Here is a 16,962-nt window from a genome sequence, read left to right as displayed (position 1 = left end):
AATCCTGGTACTGATGATATGTTTATCAGAACACAGGTCCTTTGTTGACTTTCATACAGACATGGTAGAGAAACGGATGCATGCAAGCTAAATTGTAGTATACCAGTGTTCAAAAGTCATAATTTGATCGCGAGAAAACAGATACGGGTTACAAACTTAAACCGAGGGAACACCTCAAATATTAGAGGAAAACACATAAACTTTAATAGGAAAACAAAAACAAACTCCAACATACTTATAAGCGAACTATTTTATGACAACAGCCATATTTCTGACTTGGAAGAGAATATCTTAAGAAAATAAATGGCAGGTTAATCTTGGTTTTATGACTCATCAAATTGTACTTTTCAAAAAATTGTGCAGAATGTATCTTTGTTTCAAATAAAGAAACACTTAGCATGAGTAAAGTTTTATCCTGTTCAGTACTTGAGAAAAAATTCACATTACATTTCATTGCATGTAACAAAGTAACCATCACTTTAAGTTAACCAATCAAATCCCCCCCTTATTTGAGCTGTGTACAAGCATAAGTAACCATGTTATCCCAAGGTTCTTAAATATTCATTAGAAACTCAAAATAAAAAAGTTATGGTGCTTTGAAAAATCCATGTCATATTAACTCGGTTGAAGCAGTTTTTTTGGCCCGTATTGTTGTTCATGTTATTTCACACCCGGTAAATAGTCTAATTCGATAAGTCATATTCGTCAAAAGGGAAGGGAATTGGAGTTACAACATAAGGAACATATCTTATGTCATCTGTGTAACGTATATTTCATAATTGTCAACCAACTCGTGATGACGTCATGTAAATTTATGAAGGGATGATTTGAACTTCACCATTCTGAAATCTTGGCGTAATAGCTTCCTTTTCAGCAGCAACTCTCAATCAAGAAATTCATGATAGGAAATACAAGCCTGGGATAATCGTATTTATTTGAAGATAAATACTTCGTATGCATGCGCTGCTTGAATATTGCTGTAAGTCAAGAAATGAGGTACACTTAACTGCATCTGTTGTATCCTTATCTTTAGTTCGGTTTAAACTTGACTTGATGTGTATCAACAGGTCAAATTAGCACAAAAGTACGACTTGATAGTTCTCGCAGTTATTAAATGCTAGTTTAAAAACAAAATCAATCGAGGCAGGGATTAAGTATTTTAACATAATGGACAGCTCAAGAAAAAAATATGCTTACATATTCATAACTGATTTAAACTTGACATGATTTTTTATGTATTGTATGTCTATTATTTTTGCATTTTAACCTGTCAGGATTTACATTTTTAAAATAAAGATAAGAATCTGTAAATGAATCCTATTAGGAACTTTGAAATTAAAGAAACAATTTTGTTTTGTTTTTGGGGTTATGAAGTCTGATCAAACAGAAAATGACCACATGTTTCAATGTCTTTCTACTTGATCTACTCTACTGTCTACTAATAAGTGATTGTTTACGTTGTCTTATTTCACGGTAAATACGTTTTGTTGTCAAATTGTCAACAGCAATTAACAGTCCTTGGAAACTACAACATATGACAAATAAGTATTCCATTACTTCATTTTGAATAATGGCTCCTAAAAGTCCTGTAATCCATAGCATGCCTGTCACAAGACTTATGCGCACAAACACAGGGAGGTACTGGGAAGAATTTGACTTCTTAATGTGTCGTATACCTAACGACTGTTTTGGTATCACAATTGCAATGCACAAAAGACATGTAATGTTGATCACGACAGCCAACCCTATAGGAGCGGACACAAATAGCAAGTTACCCGGATATCCCGTTGGAAAACAAATAGAGCCACTGTAATCAATATTCACACCTTGAACCTACAAACAAATCAATTAAAACTGCTGGTACAACAAACAAAAATGGCAGGAGGAAACCCAGCAATGTAAAACAGGGCTTATTGGAAAACATGCCTACTCCAATATCTTTAGCGATAAGTGACATGTTTGTAAGGGTGTGACACATGTGAATTAATGCAATACATTTAAATGAAACACTAGTAGCCAAAGATAATGAAGTGCAACCCCTACACTATAGCAAACCAAAGAGAGATCATTAGCACCTATTCCTAACATAAATATTATATCTGAAATCAACAAAGCAATTGATAGGTTTTCTACATTTGACCCAGGAATACTTCTGTGCATATCCAACCTTCTATAGACAAGTATAGATGCTGTCAAGGCAATCACAGAAATGCCCATACCTGTATATGTAATAACATTCATGTTTATATTCGTACTGGCAAAAGTTGGCTGCATTTGGATGAAATCAACACAAGTTAAATCTTTGATGACTGTTCTTGGATTGTCAGAATCCCTCCATGTCTCACAGTCAATAATGCTCTTAGCACATAACTTTTTCTCGGAGTTGTTTTTAAGGTCAGCTTTTAATTGGTTCAATCGACTATTGAAATTGAATCCTGTACTGTGCCATTTGTCATTATTCTTTACAAACATTGCATTTACCTCATATGCAAATCCGTTTTTGGGGAAAACACGTATCAGCCAGTTGGCTTCCTTAAGTTGGTTATCGATGTTTACAAACCTGCTCGTGCATTTTTTTTTTGTTATTCAATGCAAAATAATTATCTAAGAAACCTGGGACGATCTCATCTCACAAAGGATTTCTATTGTCTACTTATTGTACCTCGAACTTATTTACCCGATGTAGGTCTTTAAGTTGAGGTTCAATTTACTTAAAGTTAATCGGGCATGACTAATTAGATACGCCCTCTTAAAATCAGGGGGTCCGAAATAGGATCGGAAAAAAAACACCCAGCAAAATACTTTAATTTACGATTTAAGAATTTGTTTGATTCAAAGTGCTTTTGGTTGCTTTAAATATCTCCGATCAATAATTAGGCGGTATTTTGTGGAAATAATAACCTGTCCCGAACCGGGAGATGTTGGCTGCAATAGGAATTTATTTATAAAAAAGGCCATATCTCATTTACTTATAGTGGCCGTTATTGATTGTAAATATTCATGCCGTTTTAATTTGTTTATGGCATTCGTCTATCGTGGAGAAAAAGAGGAAAGGAGGACTAATAGCTTAACTTACTTGTTCGATCATTAGGGTTAAAATCTATTCTATTACGGCATTCGTTTTACCTCTAGCGAACGCTCTGCCTTATTGTAAAAAGTACCACTCTAAATTTGTAAGCATTTGCTTCAGATTGATCAGCTTTGCATCTATAGTCGTGAATATGCATGACATATTTGCCACTGGACACAGAGGAGCAATAAATTAATCAGCTTCATTTAATGATGTATAATCATACATGTATGTCATATTAGCAAGGGTATACTATGGGACGGGAGAGTTCCAGAGATGTCAATATTTCTATACCGAAGCGAATCATTTGGTTTTGAATAAAAGGAGATAAAGGTATACATTAATGCGACAGCAACCCAAAGACGCAGATAAATAAAAATATCTAGAGTCAACATTCGGTCTATTTTTTATAGAAAGATCATGCGTATATAATACAGAATAATAATCTCAAAACCGAGCCATGACTAAATAATAGTTATATGGAGTTAATTCAATAATATTTTCCGTCAAATATTATATATCCGAAAAGGCACATTTGATTTAATGTTATTTACAGTCAAAGATAATCAAAAGTGTTTGGTTGAAAAATTTTACCTGCCATATTTTAATTTTGATCTGTGAAAATTTAAGAAGTTGTTATATAAACCAGTGAAAGAGAACACTTCACTGTATAATATAATGGTAAAATAAATAATGATAATGGATGACGACCAGCGGCAAATAAAATTAATACTCAGGACGATAACATGTAAATATAATAAGAGTATTAATCCCGTTTTTTTACTAGACTGACAAGCTGAGTCGGTTTTTTTTTCATCGTGTAAGTTCACAAAATATTAGTTCGCAGGATGAAAAGACACCCGACTCGGACACATTTCCGACTCTGAGCCGGCCACGTGTTTACCGTTGAAATAGAATACCAATTTTATTAACGTCTTTGTTTGACCCGTTTTGGGATTCGAACAAATGACTTCCCGCTCTCGAGGCGAACACCCCCACACGAGACCAACCAGGAGACAGTAGTGATCGGTAGTACAGAATATCATACCAAAAACTAAAATACAATACACAATACACCTTCACAGAATTCTCACAGTTACAAAAGCGAGCTAAAAGTATCTAACCTAAATTGGATGAGTGAAATTATATTGTAACCTACACGTAAACATAGAGCTGCACCTGTTCTAAGTCAGGAATGTGATGTACAGTAGTTGTCGTTTGTTTATGTAATTTATACGTGTTTCTCGTTTCTCGCTTTTTATATAGATTAGAACGTTGGTTTTCCCGTTTGAATGGTTTAATACTAGTAATTTTGGGGCCCTTTATTGTAGCTTGTTCGGTGTGAGCCAAGGCTCCGTGTTGAAGGCCGTACTTTGACCTGACCTATAATGGTTTACTTTTATATATTATTTGGATGGAGAGTTGTCTCATTGGCACTCACACTACATCTTCCTATATTTATGATTTGTTTGATTCAAAGTGCTTTTGGTTGCTTTAAATATCTCCGATCAATAATTAGGCGGTATTTTGTGGAAATAATAACCTGTCCCGAACCGGGAGATGTTGGCTGCAATAGGAATTTATTTATAAAAAAGGCCATATCTCATTTACTTATAGTGGCCGTTATTGATTGTAAATATTCATGCCGTTTTAATTTGTTTATGGCATTCGTCTATCGTGGAGAAAAAGAGGAAAGGAGGACTAATAGCTTAACTTACTTGTTCGATCATTAGGGTTAAAATCTATTCTATTACGGCATTCGTTTTACCTCTAGCGAACGCTCTGCCTTATTGTAAAAAGTACCACTCTAAATTTGTAAGCATTTGCTTCAGATTGATCAGCTTTGCATCTATAGTCGTGAATATGCATGACATATTTGCCACTGGACACAGAGGAGCAATAAATTAATCAGCTTCATTTAATGATGTATAATCATACATGTATGTCATATTAGCAAGGGTATACTATGGGACGGGAGAGTTCCAGAGATGTCAATATTTCTATACCGAAGCGAATCATTTGGTTTTGAATAAAAGGAGATAAAGGTATACATTAATGCGACAGCAACCCAAAGACGCAGATAAATAAAAATATCTAGAGTCAACATTCGGTCTATTTTTTATAGAAAGATCATGCGTATATAATACAGAATAATAATCTCAAAACCGAGCCATGACTAAATAATAGTTATATGGAGTTAATTCAATAATATTTTCCGTCAAATATTATATATCCGAAAAGGCACATTTGATTTAATGTTATTTACAGTCAAAGATAATCAAAAGTGTTTGGTTGAAAAATTTTACCTGCCATATTTTAATTTTGATCTGTGAAAATTTAAGAAGTTGTTATATAAACCAGTGAAAGAGAACACTTCACTGTATAATATAATGGTAAAATAAATAATGATAATGGATGACGACCAGCGGCAAATAAAATTAATACTCAGGACGATAACATGTAAATATAATAAGAGTATTAATCCCGTTTTTTTACTAGACTGACAAGCTGAGTCGGTTTTTTTTTCATCGTGTAAGTTCACAAAATATTAGTTCGCAGGATGAAAAGACACCCGACTCGGACACATTTCCGACTCTGAGCCGGCCACGTGTTTACCGTTGAAATAGAATACCAATTTTATTAACGTCTTTGTTTGACCCGTTTTGGGATTCGAACAAATGACTTCCCGCTCTCGAGGCGAACACCCCCACACGAGACCAACCAGGAGACAGTAGTGATCGGTAGTACAGAATATCATACCAAAAACTAAAATACAATACACAATACACCTTCACAGAATTCTCACAGTTACAAAAGCGAGCTAAAAGTATCTAACCTAAATTGGATGAGTGAAATTATATTGTAACCTACACGTAAACATAGAGCTGCACCTGTTCTAAGTCAGGAATGTGATGTACAGTAGTTGTCGTTTGTTTATGTAATTTATACGTGTTTCTCGTTTCTCGCTTTTTATATAGATTAGAACGTTGGTTTTCCCGTTTGAATGGTTTAATACTAGTAATTTTGGGGCCCTTTATTGTAGCTTGTTCGGTGTGAGCCAAGGCTCCGTGTTGAAGGCCGTACTTTGACCTGACCTATAATGGTTTACTTTTATATATTATTTGGATGGAGAGTTGTCTCATTGGCACTCACACTACATCTTCCTATATTTATGATCGACTTCAGGGTAGATTTTATGGATCAACGCTCTCGGCAAATTAAAAACTCTTGCACCTATTATTTGAGTGGTCCGAATATTGCCAGCTGTTTCAAGTCTAAATTTCTGCCCCTTTTCAATATACCCTCATTTTCCAGTGGTATTTAAAGTTTCACGTCCAACCTCACTGTCGACCTCCTATTGTACGACCTACCTATTGCATTTAAAATTTATGTGTTATAGTCATGAACATGCATGACATATTTGCTACTGGACGTAAAGCAAAAAATAATCAATCAATTTAATTGATTTATCTGTACTAGTACTTAGCACACAAAGACAAGATCTTGTAAAATGCTATAATTTACAATTTCCGTTTATATTTTAATGTTGTGGTTATTTTTTATTTATTTTTTTTAATTTTTTTTTTGGGGGGGGGTCTCTTCAGTTTATCACATAACTCACTGCTTATTAAAAAGTTTTAAATATCTTTTCACTATGGTTCTTATCTACTGTTTTGATACGATGTATAACATATAATTTTTTTTTGTCAGGCAAGGATAAAAGGAACGTTTACCGGAAGACTATTGTGAAGGACCTTATTCATCTAGGACTGTCCGATTAGAAGTTCTGAAACAAGCTGTTTAAAAAGCTAATTGTTGGAAGAGTTTACTTACTGTTTTATAAGGTCTGATCTTTACGAATCTATTTCATGATTACTGACAAATCAAAAACATCAAGTATATATAGAATGAAGTTGTGGGGCATACTATGATTCATTGGTCAGTTATAAATGAGGTATGTATGGGGTTTTGATTTAGTGATTTATTAAACAAGAAATCGTTATTTTGAAAAGTTGGCAAAACAAGTATAAATTTACCCCCTAATTTTATAAAACTATCATTTGGTGTTATTTAGAAGCTATTTTTATTTTTATCATAAATAAATAATTATATTATGTAATGCCATTAAATCCGTCCGTTTTCATTTCAATTTTGTAACTGTTAATTGTATATCCGTCTGAGTACTGTTTAACTATCATTCAAGTTGAACATATTTAGACTCGTCCAGTTCAGGAGAATTAGGTTTCTGCAAGTGCTTTTTATGTACTTTTCTTGTATTTTTGCCGGTTTGTAAGTCAGTAAAAGTTCAATGATTAAGTTAATATTAACATTAAAAGACCTCCTCACAAAAAGGGCTGTTGAAATCCCGTCGCCCTTCGGGCTCGGGGATCTGAACACCCCTTTTTGTTCGGAGGTCTTTTAATATCAATATTAACTTATCATTAAACTTTTACTATTACTTAAAAACTCTTCATATGATACCTTTTCTATTACCTTACCAGTACGTTTTTTACATAAAATAAATTGTCGATCTTTTCTACCTTATAAGAATATATCAACTCCCTCGGTATAATTTCATCACTAAACGACCATGCCATAATGGTGAGTATTTCTTCTACCATGATTCTCGACAAATTTGTAGATGACACCAGTGAATAGTCTTGTTCTATATTTTTTTCGTAAGACCGTGCCAAGCATATGCCATTTACATCAAACTGTTTGAAAAGAAAACAGAAAATGTTGCTTAATCAATGATGTAATTCGGTTTATATAGTCATATAAGAGAAAATACCGTTAAAATAAGTAGTATAGGTTCAAGGGCGGATTCATTTTTTAAAGGGAGGTTACAACCGTATGTCTCCATTCAAAAGCATTGATTGTTAAAAAAAGGGGGGGGGCTAACCCTCGGAACCCCCCTTCTCCTTGATGCGCCACAGGGAAATACTAAGTTGATAGACAAATATCATAGCTAAATTCAAACCATATACCCAAAGTAATATTTACATAGGAAATATTAAGTTTCTAACATGTGTAGTTTTCAAGAAAGTGCGTACTTATTTATAAATAGTTTGTTTTCGAAACACGGTCTGTTGATTGGTTCTTTTAAAATGAAGATTTCAAGATTTAACTTTCATAATACTTCAACCGTTTAGAATGTAAATTGTTTAAAATGGTATATTTCATTCTCTGAACTTAAAATTGAAATGGAGAGCATCACTGAAGAGACATGTATTGTCGAAATGCGCATCTGGTGCAAGAAAATTGGTACCGTTAATTTTATTATTTACTTTATTCAAGGAATAACTGAAATATTTTATTTTCTGTTTATGAAGAAATAACATCAATCATCTGGTGCACACTAGGTCACTGTACGATAATTTAAAACTAAAGGAGTGATGTTTTTTTTTCTAAAATAAATTCTGATTCCCAACTTTGAAAAAACAAAACTTTTGATCTGGGAGGACATAAATATTCTTGATTGAAAATTTTTGCAATTCAAATAAATTTTAAGTTCTCAAAATAATAAATAATTTGAAGCTTGAATGTAACGAAAAAGAATCTCATAATTAAATCAGCTTAATCCCCTTTTTAAGTTATATGGCTGATCCCTGAGTTATTGTACATATATTTTCCCATGGAGCATTATCTCCGAAGAAATCTTTGGAATAGCTAGATACCAAAAATTTGTAAAATCTGGCATTTAGAACTTAAGAAATAAGATAAAAACTTGAAGTACCCACATATATTGGAGTAACCGCTTTGAAGTACTTTCATTATTCATAGTTGGTGAAATACAGCAGTTTATCGTTCGAGACTAAATAAAGAAATACAGGTAATAAAAATTATTGAAAGTGTTTGAAAATATGTTTTTTTTTAATAAATTTGAAAATATGCAAATTGATATGAGCAATAGCGAATTCAGAAATATGAAATAGTGCCACAGTCAAATAATAACTGATCTAATTCTTTAATCACTTTTAAACTCGATCACTGAAATATAAACTATTTCATTATTCATTATTGAATTTTGAATTTTGAAAAATGGAACATGGACTTACTGTAAGTGAATTTAGGTATAGACTGAATCATAACAGGTAATAAAAAAATCGGAACATAGGTTATATAACACATATTAGGTGTTTCAATTCTTTACTCTTATGCGGGTGTAGTTAAATTTAGTTTCTTTTCAGATACAGATCAAACAGGTTTTTTTTCGGCAAGCAAAAGTAATAATATTTTTTCTTGTTTAAACAAGCATGAAGCAGAAATCATTTACTCTTTTGAAACACGATTTTCACCTTGTTTTTAAAGGTCTTTGGAAACGGTAGAATCATCGGGGATATCAGCGTTATAGCAACAGTCATTGTAAAGTATGCATAAAGCATCGCAGTGACAGATTTTGAAGGTCATATTTGATACATGTTCACATGAACTATATTGTCGACACAAATCTAAGGAGACGAGCTCTTTGATTTCAGTTTTAGGATTCAATGATGAATTATGTTTAAGTGAATTTAGGTATAGACTGAATCATAAATTAAAATATATCGGTGGTCGTAGTATCTGTACTCCGATCAAATCTATTCATAGATACATCACGTGGCCGTTCATCTAAAGTAATGGTCGGTATCAGTTGTTGCAGTTCAGATTGATTTCCGGTATTTAGTACACGGTTTGTTTCAGGGCTACCACGTAATTTGAAAACAATATCTGGCAACATGTATGAAGTATTCAGTAATAAAGCATCTTGTATCGACGATCTGTTCTCCATAGCTAATTCTGTTGAATTGTTCGGTACCATAGATGTAGTATAACGCATTTCCTGGATCCCACCAATAACAACAAAATCATCGATAAAGACCACCATCAAAAATAGTAATCGAAAATTGGTAAGCAGTTGCATCCTAAACGTTCTTAGTTGTTCAACTACTAAATTGTCTATTCTTCTTACCAGCACACTTGGTACAATTAAAAACCTGATAATAAATTGTTCAAATAAGGCCTTCGAAAATAGTGGAATAAATTACTTTTGGAGTGTCAAGAACTCGTTGGAAGTACTTGATAAATTGCATGCTTATATTGGTGATTTTGAATCTGTTCAAAGTTTTGATTTTTCTACCCTGTACACTGTATACCACATTGCCTCACATTCTCATTAAGAAAAAATTAACACACCTAATTAAATGGGCATTCAAAAAATCAGGATGTGAATATATATGTTCAAACTCTTTTAGGTCATTTTTTAGTAGCAATAAACAAAAAAACTATGTTAATTGGACATGCTTTGATACTATATATGCCCTTGAATTTTTACTAGATAACATTTTTGTTTGCTTTGGGGATTCCGTATATCGTCAGATTATCGGAATTCCAATTGGGCCTAACTGTGCACCACTTATTGCGGACCTGTTTTTGTATTGTTATGAGTTACAATTTATGACAAAAATAAGCAAAGACCCATCGAAACAACATCTGATAAACAAATTTAATAATACTTTTAGATATTTGGATGATATTTTGGCTCTCAATAATGACGACTTCAGTATGTATATTAATGAAATTTATCCTATTGAACTTACTTTAAATAAAGCTAATACTAACAATGACCACTGCCCTTTTCTCGATCTTGATATCTATATCACTAATGGAAAGCTGAATACTAAAATTTATGATAAAAGGGATGATTTTTCATTTCCTATCGTTAATTATCCGTTTTTAGATGGTGACGTTCCCTTGTCACCATCTTACGGTGTTTATATATCTCAACTTGTACGATTCGCTCGTGTATGTAACAATGTTTTCGATTTTAACGAGAGAAATTTATGTATTACTGAAAAATTATTACACCAGGGTTTTCGATATCACAAACTAGTCAAAACATTTACTAAATTTTATCATCGGTATAAAGACATCATTCGTAAATATAGCTCTACATGCAGACTTCTAATACGTTCAGGTATTTCACATCCAATTTTTTATGGAAATATTCTTTATAAAGCACAAAGGTGTCAGTATTCACCTCAGAAACTTACAAAACCTTTGAATAGACTTATTAAGAAGGGATATAATTACGATACTGTTGTCAAGTCATTAAAGATTGCATATTTTGGCGTTAATATTGAGTCACTGATAAGGTCTTTGCATCGGAACTAAACACATTTATTCTAAAAACAGTTGTTGGCATGACACGGGTTATGTTCTTCTCATATATGTTATGATGGTATGATACTAAACCCCTAACGGGAAGGATTGTGCCTGATGTTCATATGATGAAATCATAATCTTTCAGTCAGTGTAATTGAAGTCTGGAGCTGGCATGTCAGTTAACTGCTAGTAGTCTGTTGTTATTTATGTATTATTGTCATTTTGTTTATTTTCTTTGGTTACATCTTCTGACATCAGACTCGGACTTCTCTTGAACTGAATTTTAATGTGCGTATTGTTATGCGTTTACTTTTTTAAATTGGTTAGAGGTATAGGGGGAGGGTTGAGATCTCACAAACATGTTTAACCCCGCCGCATTTTTGCGCCTGTCCCAAGTCAGGAGCCTCTGGCCTTTGTTAGTCTTGTATTATTTTAATTTTAGTTTCTTGTGTACAATTTGGAAATTAGTATGGCGTTCATTATCACTGGACTAGTATATATTTGTTTAGGGGCCAGCTGAAGGACGCCTCCGGGTGCGGGAATTTCTCGCTACATTGAAGACCTGTTGGTGACCCTCTGCTGTTGTTTTTCATTTGGTCGGGTTGTTGTCTCTTTGACACATTCCCCATTTCCATTCTCAATTTTATTAGTTCTTGCAAAGCCATTGCAAAAATTGTACTTGTCACTTGTAAAACCTTTATTTATACCTCCCTCGAATAATTTCAAGACTATCAATTTACTCACTTTATGATTTTTGTTCTCAGCAAGTAAATCCATCTGTTGATCAAAACTGGGTTGAAATATCCAACAAATTAATAGTTGTTTCGTTAAGATAAATTTGACTTAATATTAGATAGATTTATCGTAATGATGATACTCATTCATAGCTAATTGCCTTATGAACTTGTCGTATTGTTTTAAATTGGACTGATTGTGCTTTAGGAAAAGAGTCATCCTACAGCAAATTGCAATTACTAATGAGCTTTTCATATTGTTTTTTTTTCTGCATTGGTGAGCGTTTCTTATTGTTATAAAGTTGGATTGATTGCACACAGGACGACAACCATTTTAAAACTATTTATTAAAATATCAGGATTATAATTGTATACGCCAGATGAGCATTTCGTCTACAACAGACTAATCAGTGACTCTCGAATCAAAAAAGATAAAAAGGCAATTTTCATTGGAATGATTGTGCGGATAGAAAATAGTAATTTCATAGCTAATTATCTTGTAACCTTTTCTAATTGTTGAACATTGAATTGATTGTGCGTGAAGAAAATAGCTATTCAAAAGCTAATAACTTTTGGGGTTTTCTTACTGTTTAAACATTAAACTGATTGTGCGTAAAGAAAATAGTCATTTTATAGCTAATTACTTATTGTGTTTTTCTTATTGTTTTAACATGGAATTGTTTGAACGTAAGGCAAATGGCTATTCTATGGCTTATCACCTATTCATAGGGAGGGGACTTACTATGTTATGAGTGGTAGGGATGAGCCGCTGGAAAAAAAGAACTTTTTCAAACTCAAACATTTATGATTACGTTAAGAAATATAGATGAAATATATAATTAGGTTGCTGATTAAATTAAAAATTTCTGAAACTAATCAGATTTTTATGTTTTCCCAAATGCAATGAAAACCACAGTCGGAAATGTATAAGACATAATTTTGTCAAATCTCTTTTTCTCTGCATAAAATAGCGAAATGTTGATAACTACAGGTATTTTTTATAAAAGAATATATATGATAGGGTATGTTTTTTTCTGTTCTTCAAAATATATGAAAAACGTAGGGTACTTGATGTCTCAGCTGCTCATCCCTACCAAAATATGTTTGAAGTGCTTAAATGATCTGGTTTTAAGGATGTAGTTAGTTGAAATTAAAAAAAAAACTAGAATTTAAAATTGATACTGTAAGTCAGAAGAGCATTAATAAAGGAACGAAATAAGCTTAAAATATTGATGAGTTATGGAGTTCCTTTTACAGATATTTATTATTTTTAAATGGCGGGAAATGGCTGACTTCGACTTTTACCTTATATTTGCATTGGCATTCATTGGGTCTCAAGTCGTAAGAAAAAAATCTAGAATCCGCTTATATTTTGGTCATGAACTATCAAATTCTGCTATGAAAAGAAAAGTTGATGATAAGGGACAAACAATTTTACCCTGTTTCGTAGGGTAGAACGCAAGATGTCGGAACATCTGACAAAAAATCATAATTTCGTTTCATAGATTGTGCAATGAACTCTCTTTTAAACATTTCATTTATGGGTTAGTTTTATTGATGTAAGAGCTGTCTTATATTCTTGGAAATTTTAATAAATTTTATGACACAGCAATACATGAAACAACAGGAACTGTATAAGTTTCATTATTGTGAGTATGTATGTAAATTATGTAATAATTAAGAGAGGAATTATATTTTTGTTTATTAACATTCAGGGGTCGCAATTAGCGCTGGTCCGGTGGTCCGAGACCAGTAGAATTTGCGTCGGACCAGTAGATTTTGCCAGTTGGTGGTCCGGCGGACCAGTAGAAATTTGTCGATAAAAATCACCGATTGCATCGGCTGGCCAGTACACAAACAAAATTAAATGCGACCCCAGTTTACATTTCAAATCACTAAATTCAAAATATGATTTACAACTTAATTTTATCTCACTGTCAATGTTTTATTCCAGCTCTTTACAATACATATAACAGTATTAACTAAAATTTAAACGTTCAAATAAAATGCATTGTATTTGAAATTCAAACGTTATTTTAATTTCCTGTTTTACCTGCTGATACCTTAATTCGTATTTTGTTATCCGTATTGACTAAATATTTATTTGATTTTTAAACATATTCTATTCATTAAGATGTGAAAACGATTGAGCAACAGGCACCGCCTATAAAAGCTCTCTCCATACTACATGTACAAGGTATAAATAAAATATTAACAACTGTATTTAAGGCAATATAATATAGTGGAAAATGCGTGCTACTTATGAGCACACAGAAAGAAATATATATTTACAGTGTTAATTACTAAATGTATCGCATATTTGTGTATGTAGGCAATGAATTATAATTTATTCAAGTACCTTGAGACATTTAAACATCCTTTGGCATTGGCAATATATATAAGTTTTGGAAGAGACACTGAGCTGACTTAGTGGAATAAATGAAAATAATGTTGAAAAAAGGGGAAAAATTATCAAAACAACCAAAAACACAAATTTCAGTTTTAAATATTTATTAACGGTTTTATTGAGATTTTTCCCTTCTTTTTTCACATTGCTTTCATATTCTTTGTTTTTTCATAATTCTGAATTTATAAATATTCACATTATGACATTGATTGTCAATTTTTCTGCACTGGAAAATATCAAATTATGATTATAATTTTCTATTTTTTTTTCGAAATTCAATAATATTTAGTTTCAATCTTAATCCTTTCAAACTAATAAATGTGTCTCGTGGCAGTTTTAACAGATTTATCGAAACTCTTTGTTTTGAACTGTAAATATGACTAAACAAGAGGCTAATCCCTTACTAAAACATGATTAACAATTATTGTTCACAATTAAGGAACACTAAATTTTTACATTTTTGATTAGTCGAGAGCACTTTCTGAATGTAAAAATGTAAAAACGAGATGTTTTTAAAAACTATCTACATTAAACTATTTCTATAGGAAATTTATTATTTCAAGATGAGAAAACTAGAAACAGTTTCAGAATCAGTAAGAAGCAGATGAAGAGTGATTTCATTAGATGTACAGTATCGAAATATAAAAAAAACAACGATGTTTCATTGGTTGTACAACACCGAAATATAAACACCAAACAACGGCATGTCATTGGTTAATATGTAGGAGAGTCTGGATGAGTGATCCTTCATTTCTGGCCTTTATGTGACCGAACAACACAGAAATGAACGAATTCGCGTAGCGTATTAGTTAATTATCAGTGATGTTCGGTCACGAGTTGACTATTTTTCTATATTGGAAATCTGATTAGGTTGCTGATTGAAACTAATCAGATTCTATATTTTTCAAATTCAATGAAAACCACAGTTGGAAATACATAAGACAGTTAAAAAAATTTAAGTCATTGGCAATATATATAAGATTTGAAAGAGACACTAACCTTACTTAGCTGATACATGGAATATGTTGAAAAAAAGGGAAAAAATGACAAAAATAAACATAAATTTCAATTATAAATATTTATTAACGGTTATATTGATTTCTTCCCATCTTTCTTTGCATTGCTTTCATAATATTTTTTTTTCATAAATCTGAATTTACAAATATTCACATAATGACATTGAGTGTCAATTTTTCTGCACTGGAAAATATCAAATTAAAATTATCATTTAGACTTTATTTTTCGAAATTCAATAATATTTAGTTTCAATCTTAATCCTTTCAAACTAATAAATATGCCTCGTGGCAGTTTTAACCGATTTATTGATATTCTTTGTTATGAACTCTACATATGACTAAACAAGAGAATAATCCCTTACTAAAACATGATTAACATTTATTGTTTACAATTAAGGAACACCAAATTCCTACATTTTCCATTGGTCGAGAGCACTTTCTGAATGTAAAAATGTAAAAACGAGATGTTTTTAAAAATACCTTCATTAAACTATTGCTAAAGGCAATCTATCATTTCAAATGAGAAAACTAGAAACAGTTTCAGAATCCGTAAGAAGAAGATGAAGAGTAATTTAATTAGATGTACAGTATAGAAATATAAAAGACAACGGCATTTCATTGGTTGTGCAGTATCGAAATATAAAAAAAATAACGACATTTCATTGGTTGTACAATACCGAAATATAAACACCCAATAAAAACCCAATAACGACATATCATTGGTTAATGTTTATATGTAGGAGGGTCTGGATGGATGGTCCTTCATTTCTGACCTTTTTGACCGAAGAACACAGTAATGAACGAATGTGCGTAGGTAGCGTATGCATTAATTATCAGTGATGTTCGGTCACGAGTTGACTATTTTTTTATATTTGAAATCTTCTATTAGTTATTCGTTTATAACATTGTTATGGGCGTTTTAATGAAAATAAAGTCGAACATGCAAGGAACTATATCTACGCATTCACCATTTGCTTTGATGTAACGTCATCGACAACGCCTTGACAACACGTTTAGTTTTCATTGCATCAGATGAGTGATATTGTCGATTTTTACTTCACTTGGAAATGACGGTTTTTCATTGCAACCAAAGAATAAAAATCAATTATTAACGCACAACTCCTATCATGCATCAGTATCAATACTTCCAATATCCAAAAACTAATTTTAGTATCAACTACCTTGGTTTTGGATTTGTTGCGTTTTGAAACTGTTTCGGTTGTTCCATTGTTTTCCTCTTATAGTTGATGTCTTTCCCTCAGTTTTAGTTTGTAAACTGGATTTGTTTTCTCTCAATCGATTTATAACTTTTAACAGCGGTATACTACTGTTCCCTTTATTTATGTACTAAAATTTTCACTTCTTGTTTTTATGGCTGTTTTGTGAACAGTGCTGCTGGACTCTTTCAGTTTTCTCACATGTGTTAATGACTGGTCATATGCTTCACAAATTAAATTGTCGATCTTATTATCTCATAGTTGCATGTCTTGTAAGAATAATAATGAACATATACATCTTGCCATTGTGTTATTGTGCTATTGTCATTTTTTTATTCTTGTCTTTCATTTGTGCTCTTGTGCTTTGTCTATA

Source organism: Mytilus galloprovincialis, chromosome 14, assembly GCF_965363235.1.
Source record: "Mytilus galloprovincialis chromosome 14, xbMytGall1.hap1.1, whole genome shotgun sequence".
Classification (NCBI taxonomy): Eukaryota; Metazoa; Mollusca; class Bivalvia; order Mytilida; family Mytilidae; genus Mytilus; species Mytilus galloprovincialis.
Note: the sequence above shows the minus strand (reverse complement) of the source record.